This window comes from Mobula hypostoma, chromosome 13 (genome assembly GCF_963921235.1).
Source record: "Mobula hypostoma chromosome 13, sMobHyp1.1, whole genome shotgun sequence".
Lineage (NCBI taxonomy): Eukaryota > Metazoa > Chordata > Chondrichthyes > Myliobatiformes > Myliobatidae > Mobula > Mobula hypostoma.
In genome coordinates this window covers 40,878,054-40,895,516 of record NC_086109.1, presented here as the reverse complement: position 1 = coordinate 40,895,516, position 17,463 = coordinate 40,878,054, and the positions used below count along the sequence as shown (strand labels likewise).

The 17,463-nt window shown below is 49.5% G+C and overlaps 1 protein-coding gene across 1 annotated transcript in view; it reads right to left on the bottom strand.

Annotated features, from left to right (window-relative positions):
- LOC134355948 (synaptotagmin-B) overlaps positions 1–17,463 on the bottom strand; it is a 425,398-nt gene that overhangs the window by 354,222 nt on the left and 53,713 nt on the right. The window lies entirely within an intron of this gene.

Below are 17,463 nucleotides of genomic sequence, written 5' to 3'. Positions count from 1 at the left end.
CTGACTGAGGGTGGGGATGGACTGTAGTACGGAGTCTCAGTGAGCGCGGGGATGGAGTGTGGTATTGAGTCTGAGTGAGAGTGAGGATGGACTGTCGTACTGAGTCTGAGTGAGAGTGGGGATGGACTGTAGATCCGCGTCTGAGTGAGGGTGAGGATGGACTGTAGAACTGAGTCTGAGTGAGTGTGAGGAAGGAGTGTAGTATTGAGTCTGAGTGAGGTGAGAATGGAGTGTAGTACAGAGTCTGAGTGAGGGTGAGGATGCACTATAGCACTGAGTCTGAGTGATGGTGAGGATGGACCGTAGTACTGAGTCTGAGTGATGGCGGGAATGGAGTGTAGTCCTGCGTCTGAGTGAGAGTGAGGATGGAATGTGGTACTGAGTCTGAGTGAGAGTGAGGATGGAATGTAGTACAGTGTCTGAGTGAGAGTGAAGAAGGACTGTCGTACTGAGTCTGAGTGAGAGTGAGGATGAGGTGTAGTACCGAGTCAGAGTTAGAGTGAGAATGGAGTGTGGTACTGAGTCTGAGTAAGAGTGAGGATGGACTGTAGTACCGAGTCTGAGTGAGAGTGAGGATGGAATGTAGTACTGAGTCTGAGTCAGATTGAGGATGGAGTGTAGTACTGAGTCTGAGTGACAGTGAGGATGAACCGCATTACTGAGTCTGAGTGAGAGTGAGGATGGAGTGTATTACTGAGTCTGAGTGAGGGTGAGGATGGACTGTAGTACTGAGTCTGAGTGAGGGTGAGGATGGACTATAGCATTGAGTCTGAGTGATGGTGAGGATGGACCGTAGTACTGAGTCTGAGTGAGATTGAGGATGGACTGTAATACTGTGTCTGAGTGAGAGAGAGGATGGAGTGTACCAGTGAGTCTGAGTGAGAGTGAGGATGGAGTGTAGTACTGAGTCTGACGAGAGTGGGATGGACTGTAGTACTGAGTCTGAGTGAGAGTGAGGATGGACTGTAATACTGAGTCTCAGAGAGAGTGAGGATGGATTGTAGTAATGTGTCTGAGTGAGAGTGGGGATGGACTGTAGTTCCGCGTCTGAGTGAGGGTGAGGATGGACTGTCGAACTGAGTCTCAGTGAGAGTAAGGAAGGAGTGTAGTATTGAGTCTGAGTGAGGGTGAGGATGGACTGTAGTACTGAGTCTGAGTGAGATTGAGGATGGAGTGTAGTACTGAGTCTGAGTGAGAGTGAGGATGGACGGCAGTACTGAGTCTGAGTGAGAGTGAGGATGGACTGTTGTACTGAGTCTGAGTGAGAGTGAGGATGGACTGTAGTACTGAGTCTGAGTGAGGGTGAGGATGGAGGGTAGTACTGAGTCTGAGTGAGAGTGAGGATGGACTGTAGTACTGAGTCTGAGTGAGAGTGATGAAGGAGTGTCGTACTGAGTCAGAGTGAGAGTGAGGATGGAGGGTAGTACTGAGTCTGAGTGACAGTGAGGATGGACTGTAGTACTGAGTCTGAGTGAGAGTTCGGATGGACTGTAGTACTGTGTCTGAGTGAGAGTGAGGATGGACTGTAGTACTGCGTCTGAGTGAGAGTGAGGATGGACTGTAGTACTGAGTTTGAGTGAGGGTGAGGATGGAGTGTTGTACTGAGTCTAAGTGACGGTGAGGATGGACCGTAGTTCTGAGTCTGAGTGAAGGCGGGGATGGAGTGTAGTATTGAGTCTGAGTGAGAGTGAGGATGGACTGTAGTACTGAGTCTGAGTGAGAGTGAGGATGGAGTGTAGTACTGGGACTGACTGAGGGTGGGGATGGACTGTAGTACTGAGTCTGAGTGAGCGCGGGGATGGAGTGTGGTACTGAGTCTGAGTGAGAGTGAGGATGGACTGTAGTACTGAGTCTGAGTGAGAGTGAGGATGGACTGTAGTTCCGCGTCTGAGTCAGGGTGAGGATGGACTGTAGTACTGAGTCTGAGTGAGAGTGAGGATGGACTGTAGTATTGAGTCTGAGTGAGGTGAGAATGGAGTGTAGTACAGAGTCTGAGTGAGGGTGAGGATGCACTATAGCACTGAGTCTGAGTGGTGGTGAGGATGGACCGTAGTACTGAGTCTGAGTGAGATGAAGGATGGACTGTAGTACTGTGTCTGAGTGACAGAGAGGATGGAGTGTACCAGTGAGTCTGAGTGAGAGTGAGGATGGAGTGTAGTACTGAGTCTGAGTGACAGTGAGGATGGACTGTAGTACTGAGTCTGAGTGAGAGTGAGGATGGAGTGCAGTACTGAGTCTTAGTGAGAGTGAGGATGGACTGACGTTTTGAGTCTGAGTGAGAGTGAGGATGGACTGTTGTACTTAGTCTGAGTGAGAGTGAGGATGGACTGTAGTACTGAGTCTGAGTGAGAGTGAGAATGGAGTGTAGTACTGAGTCTGAGTGACAGTGAGGATGGACTGTAGTACTGAGTCTGAGTGAGAGTGAGGATGGATTGTAGTTTCGCGTCTGAGTGAGAGTGAGGATGGACTGTATTACTGAGTCTGGGTGAGGTGAGAATGGAGTGTAGTACTGAGTCTGAGTGACAGTGAGGATGGACTGTAGTACTGAGTCTGAGTGAGAGTGAGGATGGAGTGTAGTAGTGAGTCTGAGTGAGAGTGAGGATGGAGTGTAGTACTGTGTCTGAGTGAGAGTGAAGAAGGACTGTCGTACTGAGTCTGAGTGAGAGTGAGGATGGACTGTAGTACCGATTCTGAGTGTGAGTGAGGATGGAATGTAGTACTGAGTCTGAGTCAGATTGAGGATGGAGTGTAGTACTGAGTCTGAGTGACAGTGAGGATGAACCGCAGTACTGAGTCTGTGTGAGAGTGAGGTGGACTGTATTACTATGTCTGAGTGAGGGTGAGGATGGACTGTAGTAATGAGTCTGAGTGAGTGTGAGGATGGACTATAGCATTGAGTCTGAGTGATGGTGAGGATGGACCGTAGTACTGAGTCTGAGTGAGATTGAGGATGGACTGTAATACTGTGTCTGAGTGAGAGAGAGGATGGGGTGTACCAGTGAGTCTGAGTGAGAGTGAGGATGGAGTGTAGTACTGAGTCTGAGTGAGAGTGAGGATGGACTGTAGTACTGAGTCTGAGTGAGAGTGAGGATGGACTGTAGTACTGAGTCTGAGTGAGAGTGAGGATGGATTGTAGTATTGAGTCTGAGTGAGAGTGGGGATGGACTGTAGATCCGCGTCTGAGTGAGGGTGAGGATGGACTGTAGAACTGAGTCTGAGTGAGTGTGAGGAAGGAGTGTAGTATTGAGTCTGAGTGAGGGTGAGGATGGACTGTAGTACTGAGTCTGAGTGAGAGTGAGGATGGAGTGTAGTACTGTGTCTAAGTGAGAGTGAGGATAGACTGCAGTACTGCGTCTGAGTGAGTGTGAGGATGGACTGTTGTACCGAGTCTGAGTGAGAGTGAGAATGGACTGTAGGACTGAGTCTGAGTGAGGGTGACGATGGACTGTAGTACTGAGTCTGAGTGAGAGTGAGGATGGACTGTAGTACTGAGTCTGAGTGAGAGTGATGAAGGAGTGTCGAACTGAGTCAGAGTGAGAGTGAGGATGGAGGGGAGTACTGAGTCTGAGTGACAGTGAGGATGGACTGTAGTACTGAGTCTGAGTGAGAGTTCGGATGGACTGTAGTACTGTGTCTGAGTGAGAGTGAGGATGGACTGTAGTACTGCGTCTGAGTGAGAGTGAGGATGGACTGTAGTACTGAGTTTGAGTGAGGGTGAGGATGGAGTGTAGTACTGAGTCTAAGTGACGGTGAGGATGGACCATAGTTCTGAGTCTGAGTGAAGGCGGGGATGGAGTGTAGTACTGAGTCTGAGTGAGAGTGAGGATGGACTGTAGTACTGAGTCTGAGTGAGAGTGAGGATGGACTGTAGTACTGAGTCTGAGTGAGAGTGAGGATGGAGTGTAGTACTGAGTCTGACTGAGGGTGGGGATGGACTGTAGTACGGAGTCTCAGTGAGCGCGGGGATGGGGTGTGGTATTGAGTCTGAGTGAGAGTGAGGATGGACTTTCGTACTGAGTCTGAGTGAGAGTGAGGATGGACTGTAGTACTGTGTCTGAGTGAGAGTGAGGATGGACTGTAGTACTGCGTCTGAGTGAGAGTGAGGATGGACTGTAGTACTGAGTTTGAGTGAGGGTGAGGATGGAGTGTTGTACTGAGTCTAAGTGACGGTGAGGATGGACCGTAGTTCTGAGTCTGAGTGAAGGCGGGGATGGAGTGTAGTATTGAGTCTGAGTGAGAGTGAGGATGGACTGTAGTACTGAGTCTGAGTGAGAGTGAGGATGGACTGTAGTACTGAGTCTGAGTGAGAGTGAGGATGGAGTGTAGTACTGAGACTGACTGAGGGTGGGGATGGACTGTAGTACTGAGTCTGAGTGAGCGCGGGGATGGAGTGTGGTACTGAGTCTGAGTGAGAGTGAGGATGGACTGTCGTACTGAGTCTGAGTGAGAGTGAGGATGGACCGTAGTACTGAGTCTGAGTGAGAGTGAGGATGGACTGTAGTACCGAGTCTGAGTGAGAGTGAGGATGGACTGTAGTACTGAGTCTGAGTGAGAGTGAGAATGGAGTGTAGTACTGAGTCTGAGTGACAGTGAGGATGGACTGTAGTACTGAGTCTGAGTGAGAGTGAGGATGGACTGTAATAGTGAGTCTGAGTGAGAGTGAGGATGGAGTGTAGTACTGAGTCTGAGTGAAGGTGAGGATGCACTGTAGTACTGAGTCTGAGTGAGAATGAGGATGGAGTGTAGTACTGAGTCTGAGTGAGAGTGAGGATGGACTGTAGTACCGAGTCTGAGTGAGCGCGGGGATGGAGTGTGGTAAAGAGTCTAAGTGAGAGTGAAGATAGACTGTCATACTGAGTCTGATTGAGAGTGAGAATGGACTGTAGTACTGAGTCTGAGTGACAGTGAGGATGGACTGTAGTACTGAGTCTGAGTGAGAGTGAGGATGGAGTGTAGTACTGAGTCTGAGTGCCAGTGAGGATGGACCGTAGCACTGAGTCTGAGTGACAGTGAGGATGGAGTGTAGTACTGAGTCTTAGTGAGGGTGAGGATGGACCGTAGTACTGAGTCTGAGTGATGGCGGGAATGGAGTGTAGTCCTGAGTCTGAGTGAGAGTCAGGAAGGAATGTGGTACTGAGTCTGAGTGAGAGTGAGGATGGAATGTAGTACTGTGTCTGAGTGAGAGTGAAGAAGGACTCTCGTACTGAGTCTGAGTGAGAGTGAGGATGAGGTGTAGTACTGAGTCAGAGTTAGAGTGGGAATGGAGTGTGGTACTGAGTCTGAGTGAGAGTGAGGATGGACTGTAGTACTGAGTCTGAGTGAGAGTGAGGATGGAGTGTAGTACTGAGTCTGAGTGACAGTGTGGATGGACTGTCGTACAGAGTCTGAGTGACAGTGAGGATGAACCGCATTACTGAGTCTGTGTGAGAGTGAGGTGGACTGTATTACTCAGTCTGAGTGAGCGTGAGGATGGACTGTAGTACTGAGTCTGAGTGAGGGTGAGGATGGACTATAGCATTGAGTCTGAGTGATGGTGAGGATGGACCGTAGTACTGAGTCTGAGTGAGATTGAGGATGGACTGTAATACTGTGTCTGTGTGAGAGAGAGGATGGAGTGTACCAGTGAGTCTGAGTGAGAGTGAGGATGGAGTGTAGTACTGAGTCTGAGTGAGAGTGAGGATGGACTGTAGTACTGAGTCTGAGTGAGAGTGAGGATGGACTGTAGTACTGAGTCTGAGTGAGAGTGAGGATGGATTGTAGTACTGAGTCTGAGTGAGAGTGGGGATGGACTGTAGATCCGCGTCTGAGTGAGGGTGAGGATGGACTGTAGAACTGAGTCTCAGTGAGAGTAAGGAAGGAGTGTAGTATTGAGTCTGAGTGAGGGTGAGGATGGACTGTAGTACTGAGTCTGAGTGAGAGTGAGGATGGAGTGTAGTACTGAGTCTGAGTGAGAGTGAGGATGGACGGCAGTACTGAGTCTGAGTGAGAGTGAGGATGGACTGTTGTACCGAGTCTGAGTGAGAGTGAGGATGGACTGTAGTACTGAGTCTGAGTGAGGGTGAGGATGGACTGTAGTACTGAGTCTGAGTGAGAGTGAGGATGGACTGTAGTACTGAGTCTGAGTGAGAGTGATGAAGGAGTGTCGAACTGAGTCAGAGTGAGAGTGAGGATGGAGGGTAGTACTGAGTCTGAGTGACAGTGAGGATGGAATGTAGTATGGAGTCTGAGTGAGAGTGAGGATGGACTGCAGTACTGCGTCTGAGTGAGAGTGAGGATGGACTGTAGTACTGAATTTGAGTGAGGGTGAAGATGGAGTGTAGTACTGAGTCTGAGTGACGGTGAGGATGGACCGTAGTTCTGAGTCTGAGTGAAGGCGGGGATGGAGTGTAGTATTGAGTCTGAGTGAGAGTGAGGATGGACTGTAGTACTGAGTCTGAGTGAGAGTGAGGATGGAGTGTAGTACTGAGGCTGACTGAGGGTGGGGATGGACTGTAGTACTGAGTCTGAGTGAGCGCAGGGATGGAGTGTGGTATTGAGTCTGAGTGAGAGTGAGGATGGACTGTCGTAATGTGTCTGAGTGAGAGTGGGGATGGACTGTAGTTCCGCGTCTGAGTGAGGGTGAGGATGGACTGTCGAACTGAGTCTCTGTGAGAGTAAGGAAGGAGTGTAATATTGAGTCTGAGTGAGAGTGAGGATCGACTGTAATACTGAGTCTGAGTGAGAGTGATGATGGACTATAGTACTGAGTCTTAGTGAGGGTGAGGATGGACCGTAGTACTGAGTCTGAGTGATGGCGGGAATGGAGTGTAGTCCTGAGTCTGAGTGAGAGTGAGGATGGAATGTGGTACTGAGTCTGAGTGAGAGTGAGGATGGAATGTAGTACTGTGTCTGAGTGAGAGTGAAGAAGGACTCTCGTACTGAGTCTGAGTGAGAGTGAGGATGAGGTGTAGTACTGAGTCAGAGTTAGAGTGGGAATGGAGTGTGGTACTGAGTCTGAGTGAGAGTGAGGATGGACTGTAGTACCGTGTCTGAGTGTGAGTGAGGATGGAATGTAGTACTGAGTCTGAGTCAGATTGAGGATGGAGTGTAGTACTGAGTCTGAGTGACAGTGAGGATGAACCGCATTACTTAGTCTGTGTGAGAGTGAGGTGGACTGTATTACTAAGTCTGAGTGAGGGTGAGGATGGACTGTAGTACTGAGTCTGAGTGAGGGTGAGGATGGACTATAGCATTGAGTCTGAGTGATGGTGAGGATGGACCGTAGTACTGAGTCTGAGTGAGATTGAGGATGGACTGTAATACTGTGTCTGAGTGAGAGAGAGGATGGAGTGTACCAGTGAGTCTGAGTGAGAGTGAGGATGGAGTGTAGTACTGAGTCTGAGTGAGAGTGAGGATGGATTGTAGTATTGAGTCTGAGTGAGAGTGGGGTTGGACTGTAGATCCGCGTCTGAGTGAGGGTGAGGATGGACTGTAGAACTGAGTCTGAGTGAGTGTGAGGAAGGAGTGTAGTATTGAGTCTGAGTGAGGGTGAGGATGGACTGTAGTACTGAGTCTGAGTGAGATTGAGGATGGAGTGTAGTACTGAGTCTGAGTGAGAGTGAGGATGGACGGCAGTACTGAGTCTGAGTGAGAGTGAGGATGGACTGTTGTACCGAGTCTGAGTGAGAGTGAGGATGGACTGTAGGACTGAGACTAAGTGATTGTGAGGATGTACTGTAGTACTGAGTCTGAGTGAGAGTGGGGATGGACTGTAGTACTGAGTCTGTGTGAGAGTGATGAAGGAGTGTCGAACTGAGTCAGAGTGAGAGTGAGGTTGGAGTGTAGGATTGAGTCTGAGTGACAGTGAGGATGGACTGTAGAAATGAGTCTGAGTGAGAGTGAGGATGGACCGTAGTACTGCGTCAGAGTGAGAGTGAGGATGGACTGTAGTACTGAGTTTGAGTGAGGGTGAGGATGGAGTGTAGTTCTGAGTCTGAGTGACCGTGAGGATGGACCTTAGTTCTGAGTCTGAGTGAAGGCGGGGATGGAGTGTAGTACTGAGTCTGAGTGAGAGTGAAGATGGACTGTAGTACTGAGTCTGAGTGAGAGTGAGGATGGACTGTAGTACTGAGTCTGAGTGAGAGTGAGGATGGAGTGTAGTACTGAGACTGACTGAGGGTGGGGATGGACTGTAGTACTGAGTCTGAGTGAGCGCGGGGATGGAGTGTGGTATTGAGTCTGAGTGAGAGTGAGGATGGACTGTCGTACTGAGTCTGAGTGAGAGTGGGGATGGACTGTAGATCCGCGTCTGAGTGAGGGTGAGGATGGACTGTAGAACTGAGTCTGAGTGAGTGTGAGGAAGGAGTGTAGTATTGAGTCTGAGTGAGGTGAGAATGGAGTGTAGTACAGAGTCTGAGTGAGGGTGAGGATGCACTATAGCACTGAGTCTGAGTGATGGTGAGGATGGACCGTAGTACTGAGTCTGAGTGATGGCGGGAATGGAGTGTAGTCCTGCGTCTGAGTGAGAGTGAGGATGGAATGTGGTACTGAGTCTGAGTGAGAGTGAGGATGGAATGTAGTACTGTGTCTGAGTGAGAGTGAAGAAGGACTGTCGTACTGAGTCTGAGTGAGAGTGAGGATGAGGTGTAGTACCGAGTCAGAGTTAGAGTGAGAATGGAGTGTGGTACTGAGTCTGAGTAAGAGTGAGGATGGACTGTAGTACCGAGTCTGAGTGTGAGTGAGGATGGAATGTAGTACTGAGTCTGAGTCAGATTGAGGATGGAGTGTAGTACTGAGTCTGAGTGACAGTGAGGATGAACCGCATTACTGAGTCTGTGTGAGAGTGAGGTGGACTGTATTACTAAGTCTGAGTGAGGGTGAGGATGGACTGTAGTACTGAGTCTGAGTGAGGGTGAGGATGGACTATAGCATTGAGTCTGAGTGATGGTGAGGATGGACCGTAGTACTGAGTCTGAGTGAGATTGAGGATGGACTGTAATACTGTGTCTGAGTGAGAGAGAGGATGGAGTGTACCAGTGAGTCTGAGTGAGAGTGAGGATGGAGTGTAGTACTGAGTCTGAGTGAGAGTGAGGATGGACTGTAGTACTGAGTCTGAGTGAGAGTGAGGATGGACTGTAGTACTGAGTCTGAGTGAGAGTGAGGATGGATTGTAGTATTGAGTCTGAGTGAGAGTGGGGTTGGACTGTAGATCCGCGTCTGAGTGAGGGTGAGGATGGACTGCAGAACTGAGTCTGAGTGAGTGTGAGGAAGGAGTGTAGTATTGAGTCTGTGTGAGGGTGAGGATGGACTGTAGTACTGAGTCTGAGTGAGATTGAGGATGGAGTGTAGTACTTTGTCTGAGTGAGAGTGAGGATGGACGGCAGTACTGAGTCTGAGTGAGAGTGAGGATGGACTGTTGTACCGAGTCTGAGTGAGAGTGAGGATGGACTGTAGGACTGAGTCTAAGTGATTGTGAGGATGTACTGTAGTACTGAGTCTGAGTGAGAGTGGGGATGGACTGTAGTACTGAGTCTGTGTGAGAGTGATGAAGGAGTGTCGAACTGAGTCAGAGTGAGAGTGAGGTTGGAGTGTAGGACTGAGTCTGAGTGACAGTGAGGATGGACTGTAGAAATGAGTCTGAGTGAGAGTGAGGATGGACTGTAGTACTGTGTCTGAGTGAGAGTGAGGATGGACTGTAGTACTGCGTCAGAGTGAGAGTGAGGATGGACTGCAGTACTGAGTTTGAGTGAGGGTGAGGATGGAGTGTAGTACTGAGTCTGAGTGACCGTGAGGATGGACCTTAGTTCTGAGACTGAGTGAAGGCGGGGATGGAGTGTAGTACTGAGTCTGAGTGAGAGTGAAGATGGACTGTAGTACTGAGTCTGCTTGAGAGTGAGGATGGAGTGTAGTACTGAGACTGACTGAGGGTGGGGATGGACTGTAGTACGGAGTCTCAGTGAGCGCGGGGATGGAGTGTGGTATTGAGTCTGAGTGAGAGTGAGGATGGACTGTCTTACTGAGTCTGAGTGAGAGTGGGGATGGACTGTAGATCCGCGTCTGAGTCAGGGTGAGGATGGACTGTAGAACTGAGTCTGAGTGAGTGTGAGGAAGGAGTGTAGTATTGAGTCTGAGTGAGGTGAGAATGGAGTGTAGTACAGAGTCTGAGTGAGGGTGAGGATGCACTATAGCACTGAGTCTGAGTGGTGGTGAGGATGGACCGTAGTACTGAGTCTGAGTGAGATGAAGGATGGACTGTAGTACTGTGTCTGAGTGACAGAGAGGATGGAGTGTACCAGTGAGTCTGAGTGAGAGTGAGGATGGAGTGTAGTACTGAGTCTGAGTGACAGTGAGGATGGACTGTAGTACTGAGTCTGAGTGAGGGTGAGGATGGAGGGTAGTACTGAGTCTGAGTGAGAGTGAGTATGGACTGTCGTACTGAGTCTGAGTGAGAGTGAGTATGGACTGTTGTACTTAGTCTGAGTCAGAGTGTGGATGGACTATAGTACTGAGTCTGCGTGAGGTGAGAATGGAGTGTAGTACTGAGTCTGAGTGACAGTGAGGATGGACCGTAGGGCTGAGTCTGAGTGAGAGTGAGGATGGATTGTAGTTCCGCATCTGAGTGAGAGTGAGGATGGACTGTAGAACTGAGTCTGGGTGAGGTGAGAATGGAGTGTAGTACTGAGTCTGTGTGACAGTGAGGATGGACTGTATTACTGAGTCTGAGTGAGAGTGAGGTTCGAGTGTAATAGTGAGACTGAGTGAGAGTGAGGATGGAGTGTAGTACTGAGTCTGAGTGAAGGTGAGGATGCACTGTAGTACTGAGTCTGAGTAAGAGTGAGGATGGACTGTAGTACCGAGTCTGAGTGTGACTGAGGATGGAATGTAGTACTGAGTCTGAGTCAGATTGAGGATGGAGTGTAGTACTGAGTCTGAGTGACAGTGAGGATGAATCGCATTACTGAGTCTGTGTGAGAGTGAGGTGGACTGTATTACTAAGTCTGAGTGAGGGTTAGGATGGACTGTAGTACTGAGTCTGAGTGAGGCTGAGGATGGACTATAGCATTGAGTCTGAGTGATGGTGAGGATGGACCGTAGTACTGAGTCTGAGTGAGATTGAGGATGGACTGTAATACTGTGTCTGAGTGAGAGAGAGGATGGGGTGTACCAGTGAGTCTGTGTGAGAGTGAGGATGGAGTGTAGTACTGAGTCTGAGTGAGAGTGAGGATGGACTCTAGTACTGAGTCTGAGTGAGAGTGAGGATGGACTGTAGTACTGAGTCTGAGTGAGAGTGAGGATGGATTGTAGTATTGAGTCTGAGTGAGAGTGGGGTTGGACTGTAGATCCGCGTCTGAGTGAGGGTGAGGATGGACTGTAGAACTGAGTCTGAGTGAGTGTGAGGAAGGAGTGTAGTATTGAGTCTGAGTGAGGGTGAGGATGGACTGTAGTACTGAGTCTGAGTGAGATTGAGGATGGAGTGTAGTACTTTGTCTGAGTGAGAGTGAGGATGGACGGCAGTACTGAGTCTGAGTGAGAGTGAGGATGGACTGTTGTACCGAGTCTGAGTGAGAGTGAGGATGGACTGTAGGACTGAGTCTAAGTGATTGTGAGGATGGACTGTAGTACTGAGTCTGAGTGAGAGTGGGGATGGACTGTAGTACTGAGTCTGTGTGAGAGTGATGAAGGAGTGTCGAACTGAGTCAGAGTGAGAGTGAGGTTGGAGTGTAGGACTGAGTCTGAGTGACAGTGAGGATGGACTGTAGAAATGAGTCTGAGTGAGAGTGAGGATGGACTGTAGTACTGTGTCTGAGTGAGAGTGAGGATGGACTGTAGTACTGCGTCAGAGTGAGAGTGAGGATGGACTGTAGTACTGAGTTTGAGTGAGGGTGAGGATGGAGTGTAGTACTGAGTCTGAGTGACGGTGAGGATGGACCTTAGTTCTGAGTCTGAGTGAAGGCGGGGATGGAGTGTAGTACTGAGTCTGAGTGAGAGTGAAGATGGACTGTAGTACTGAGTCTGCTTGAGAGTGAGGACGGACTGTAGTACTGAGTCTGAGTGAGAGTGAGGATGGAGTGTAGTACTGAGACTGACTGAGGGTGGGGATGGACTGTAGTACGGAGTCTCAGTGAGCGCGGGGATGGGGTGTGGTATTGAGTCTGAGTGAGAGTGAGGATGGACTTTCGTACTGAGTCTGAGTGAGAGTGAGGATGGACCGTAGTGCTGAGTCTGAGTGAGAGTGAGGATGGATTGTAGTTCCGCGTCTGAGTGAGAGTGAGGATGGACTGTAGAACTGAGTCTGAGTGAGGTGAGAATGGAGTGTAGTACTGAGTCTGTGTGACAGTGAGGATGGACTGTATTACTGAGTCTGAGTGGGAGTGAGGTTCGACTGTAATAGTGAGTCTGAGTGAGAGTGAGGATGGAGTGTAGTACTGAGTCTGAGTGAAGGTGAGGATGCACTGTAGTACTGAGTCTGAGTGAGAGTGAGGATGGAGTGTAATACTGAGTCTGAGTGAGACTGAGGATGGACTGTAGTACCGAGTCTGAGTGAGCGCGGGGATGGAGTGCGGTAAAGAGTCTAAGTGAGAGTGAGGATGGACTGTCATACTGAGTCTGATTGAGGCTGAGAATGCAGTGTCGTACTGAGTCTGAGTGACAGTGAGGATGGACTGTTGTACTGAGTCTGAGTGAGAGTGAGGATGGAGTGTAGTACTGAGTCTGAGTGCGAGTGAGGATGGAACGTAGCACTGAGTCTGAGTGACAGTGAGGATGGAGTGTAGTACTGAGTGTTAGTGAGGGTGAGGATGGACCGTAGTACTGAGTCTGAGTGATGGCGGGAATGGAGTGTAGTCCTGAGTCTGAGTGAGAGTGAGGATGGAATGTGGTACTGAGTCTGAGTGAGAGTGAGATGGAATGCAGTACAGTGTCTGAGTGAGAGTGAAGAAGGACTGTCGTACTGAGTCTGAGTGAGAGTGAGGATGAGGTGTAGTACTGAGTCAGAGTTAGAGTGAGAATGGAGTGTGGTACTGAGTCTGAGTAAGAGTGAGGATGGAATGTACTACCGAGTCTGAGTGTGAGTGAGGATGGAATGTAGTACTGAGTCTGAGTCAGATTGAGGATGGAGTGTAGTACTGAGTCTGAGTGACAGTGAGGATGAACCGCATTACTGAGTCTGTGTGAGAGTGAGGTGGACTGTATTACTAAGTCTGAGTGAGGGTGAGGATGGACTGTAGTACTGAGTCTGAGTGAGGGTGAGGATGGACTATAGCATTGAGTCTGAGTGATGGTGAGGATGGACCGTAATACTGAGTCTGAGTGAGATTGAGGAAGGACTGTAATACTGTGTCTGTGTGAGAGAGAGGATGGAGTGTACCAGTGAGTCTGAGTGAGAGTGAGGATGGAGTGTAGTACTGAGTCTGAGTGAGAGTGAGGATGGACTGTAGTACTTAGTCTGAGTGAGAGTTAGGATGGACTGTAGTACTGAGTCTGAGTGAGAGTGAGGATGGATTGTAGTATTGAGTCTGAGTGAGAGTGGGGTTGGACTGTAGATCCGCGTCTGAGTGAGGGTGAGGATGGACTGTAGAACTGAGTCTGAGTGAGTGTGAGGAAGGAGTGTAGTATTGAGTCTGAGTGAGGGTGAGGATGGACTGTAGTACTGAGTCTGAGTGAGATTGAGGATGGAGTGTAGTACTTTGTCTGAGTGAGAGTGAGGATGGACGGCAGTACTGAGTCTGAGTGAGAGTGAGGATGGACTGTTGTACCGAGTCTGAGTGAGAGTGAGGATGGACTGTAGGACTGAGTCTAAGTGATTGTGAGGATGGACTGTAGTACTGAGTCTGTGTGAGAGTGATGAAGGAGTGTCGAACTGAGTCAGAGTGAGAGTGAGGTTGGAGTGTAGGACTGAGTCTGAGTGACAGTGAGGATGGACTGTAGAAATGAGTCTGAGTGAGAGTGAGGATGGACCGTAGTACTGCGTCAGAGTGAGAGTGAGGATGGACTGTAGTACTGAGTTTGAGTGAGGGTGAGGATGGAGTGTAGTTCTGAGTCTGAGTGACCGTGAGGATGGACCTTAGTTCTGAGTCTGAGTGAAGGCGGGGATGGAGTGTAGTACTGAGTCTGAGTGAGAGTGAAGATGGACTGTAGTACTGAGTCTGAGTGAGAGTGAGGATGGAGTGTAGTACTGAGACTGACTGAGGGTGGGGATGGACTGTAGTACGGAGTCTCAGTGAGCGCGGGGATGGAGTGTGGTATTGAGTCTGAGTGAGAGTGAGGATGGACTGTCGTACTGAGTCTGAGTGAGAGTGGGGATGGACTGTAGATCCGCGTCTGAGTGAGGGTGAGGATGGACTGTAGAACTGAGTCTGAGTGAGTGTGAGGAAGGAGTGTAGTATTGAGTCTGAGTGAGGTGAGAATGGAGTGTAGTACAGAGTCTGAGTGAGGGTGAGGATGCACTATAGCACTGAGTCTGAGTGATGGTGAGGATGGACCGTAGTACTGAGTCTGAGTGATGGCGGGAATGGAGTGTAGTCCTGCGTCTGAGTGAGAGTGAGGATGGAATGTGGTACTGAGTCTGAGTGAGAGTGAGGATGGAATGTAGTACAGTGTCTGAGTGAGAGTGAAGAAGGACTGTCGTACTGAGTCTGAGTGAGAGTGAGGATGAGGTGTAGTACCGAGTCAGAGTTAGAGTGAGAATGGAGTGTGGTACTGAGTCTGAGTAAGAGTGAGGATGGACTGTAGTACCGAGTCTGAGTGTGAGTGAGGATGGAATGTAGTACTGAGTCTGAGTCAGATTGAGGATGGAGTGTAGTACTGAGTCTGAGTGACAGTGAGGATGAACCGCATTACTGAGTCTGTGTGAGAGTGAGGTGGACTGTATTACTAAGTCTGAGTGAGGGTGAGGATGGACTGTAGTACTGAGTCTGAGTGAGGGTGAGGATGGACTATAGCATTGAGTCTGAGTGATGGTGAGGATGGACCGTAGTACTGAGTCTGAGTGAGATTGAGGATGGACTGTAATACTGTGTCTGAGTGAGAGAGAGGATGGAGTGTACCAGTGAGTCTGAGTGAGAGTGAGGATGGAGTGTAGTACTGAGTCTGAGTGAGAGTGAGGATGGACTGTAGTACTGAGTCTGAGTGAGAGTGAGGATGGACTGTAGTACTGAGTCTGAGTGAGAGTGAGGATGGATTGTAGTATTGAGTCTGAGTGAGAGTGGGGTTGGACTGTAGATCCGCGTCTGAGTGAGGGTGAGGATGGACTGCAGAACTGAGTCTGAGTGAGTGTGAGGAAGGAGTGTAGTATTGAGTCTGAGTGAGGGTGAGGATGGACTGTAGTACTGAGTCTGAGTGAGATTGAGGATGGAGTGTAGTACTTTGTCTGAGTGAGAGTGAGGATGGACGGCAGTACTGAGTCTGAGTGAGAGTGAGGATGGACTGTTGTACCGAGTCTGAGTGAGAGTGAGGATGGACTGTAGGACTGAGTCTGAGTGAGGGTGACGATGGACTGTAGTACTGAGTCTGAGTGAGAGTGAGGATGGAATGTAGTACTGAGTCTGTGTGATTGTGATGAAGGAGTGTCGAACTGAGTCAGAGTGAGAGTGAGGATGGAGTGTAGGACTGAGTCTGAGTGACAGTGAGGATGGACTGTAGAAATGAGTCTGAGTGAGAGTGAGGATGGACTGTAGTACTGTGTCTGAGTGAGAGTGAGGATGGACTGTAGTACTGCGTCTGAGTGAGAGTGAGGATGGACTGTAGTACTGAGTTTGAGTGAGGGTGAGGATGGAGTGTAGTACTGAGTCTGAGTGACGGTGAGGATGGACCGTAGTTCTGAGTCTGAGTGAAGGCGGGGATGGAGTGTAGTATTGAGTCTGAGTGAGAGTGAGGATGGACTGTAGTACTGAGTCTGAGTGAGAGTGAGGATGGAGTGTAGTACTGAGACTGACTGAGGGTGGGGATGGACTGTAGTACTGAGTCTGAGTGAGCGCAGGGATGGAGTGTGGTACTGAGTCTGAGTGAGAGTGAGGATGGACTGTAGTACTGAGTCTGAGTGAGAGTGAGGATGGACTGTAGATCCGCGTCTGAGTCAGGGTGAGGATGGACTGTAGAACTGAGTCTGAGTGAGTGTGAGGAAGGAGTGTAGTATTGAGTCTGAGTGAGGTGAGAATGGAGTGTAGTACAGAGTCTGAGTGAGGGTGAGGATGCACTATAGCACTGAGTCTGAGTGGTGGTGAGGATGGACCGTAGTACTGAGTCTGAGTGAGATGAAGGATGGACTGTAGTACTGTGTCTGAGTGACAGAGAGGATGGAGTGTACCAGTGAGTCTGAGTGAGAGTGAGGATGGAGTGTAGTACTGAGTCTGAGTGACAGTGAGGATGGACTGTAGTACTGAGTCTGAGTGAGAGTGAGGATGGACTGTAGTACTGAGTCTGAGTGAGAGTGAGGATGGACTGTCGTACTGAGTCTGAGTGAGAGTGAGGATGGACTGTTGTACTGAGTCTGAGTGAGAGTGAGGATGGACTATAGTACTGAGTCTGAGTGAGAGTGAGAATGGAGTGTAGTACTGAGTCTGAGTGACAGTGAGGATGGACCGTAGGGCTGAGTCTGAGTGAGAGTGAGGATGGATTGTAGTTCCGCATCTGAGTGAGAGTGAGGATGGACTGTAGAACTGAGTCTGGGTGAGGTGAGAATGGAGTGTAGTACTGAGTCTGTGTGACAGTGAGGATGGACTGTATTACTGAGTCTGAGTGAGAGTGAGGTTCGAGTGTAATAGTGAGACTGAGTGAGAGTGAGGATGGAGTGTAGTACTGAGTCTGAGTGAAGGTGAGGATGCACTGTAGTACTGAGTCTGAGTGAGAGTGAGGATGGAGTGTAATACTGAGTCTGAGTGAGACTGAGGATGGACTGTAGTACCGAGTCTGAGTGAGAGTGAGGATGGAGTGTAGTACTGAGTCTGAGTGAGAGTGATGATGGAGTGCAGTACTGAGTCTGAGTGCGAGTGAGGATGGACCGTAGTACTGAGTCTTAGTGAGGGTGAGGATGGACCGTAGTACTGAGTCTGAGTGATGGCGGGAATGGAGTGTAGTCATGAGTCTGAGTGAGAGTGAGGATGGAATGTAGTACTGTGTCTGAGTGAGAGTGAAGAAGGACTGTCGTACTGAGTCTGAGTGAGAGTGAGGATGGAATGTAGTACTGAGTCTGTGTGAAAGTGAGTTGGACTGTATTACTAAGTCTGAGTGAGAGTGAGGATGGACCGTAGTACTAAGTCTAAGTGCAAGTGGGGATGGACTGTAGCACCCTGTCTGAGTGAGGGTGAGGATGGACTGTAGTACTGAGTCTGAGTGAGAGTGAGGATGGTGTGTAGTACTGCGTATGAGTGAGAGTAAGGATGGAGTGTAGTACTGAGTCTGAGTGAGTGTGGGGATGGACTGTAGCACTGAGTCTGAGTGAGGGTGAGGATGGAGGGTAGTACTGAGTCTGTGTGAGAGTGAGTACGG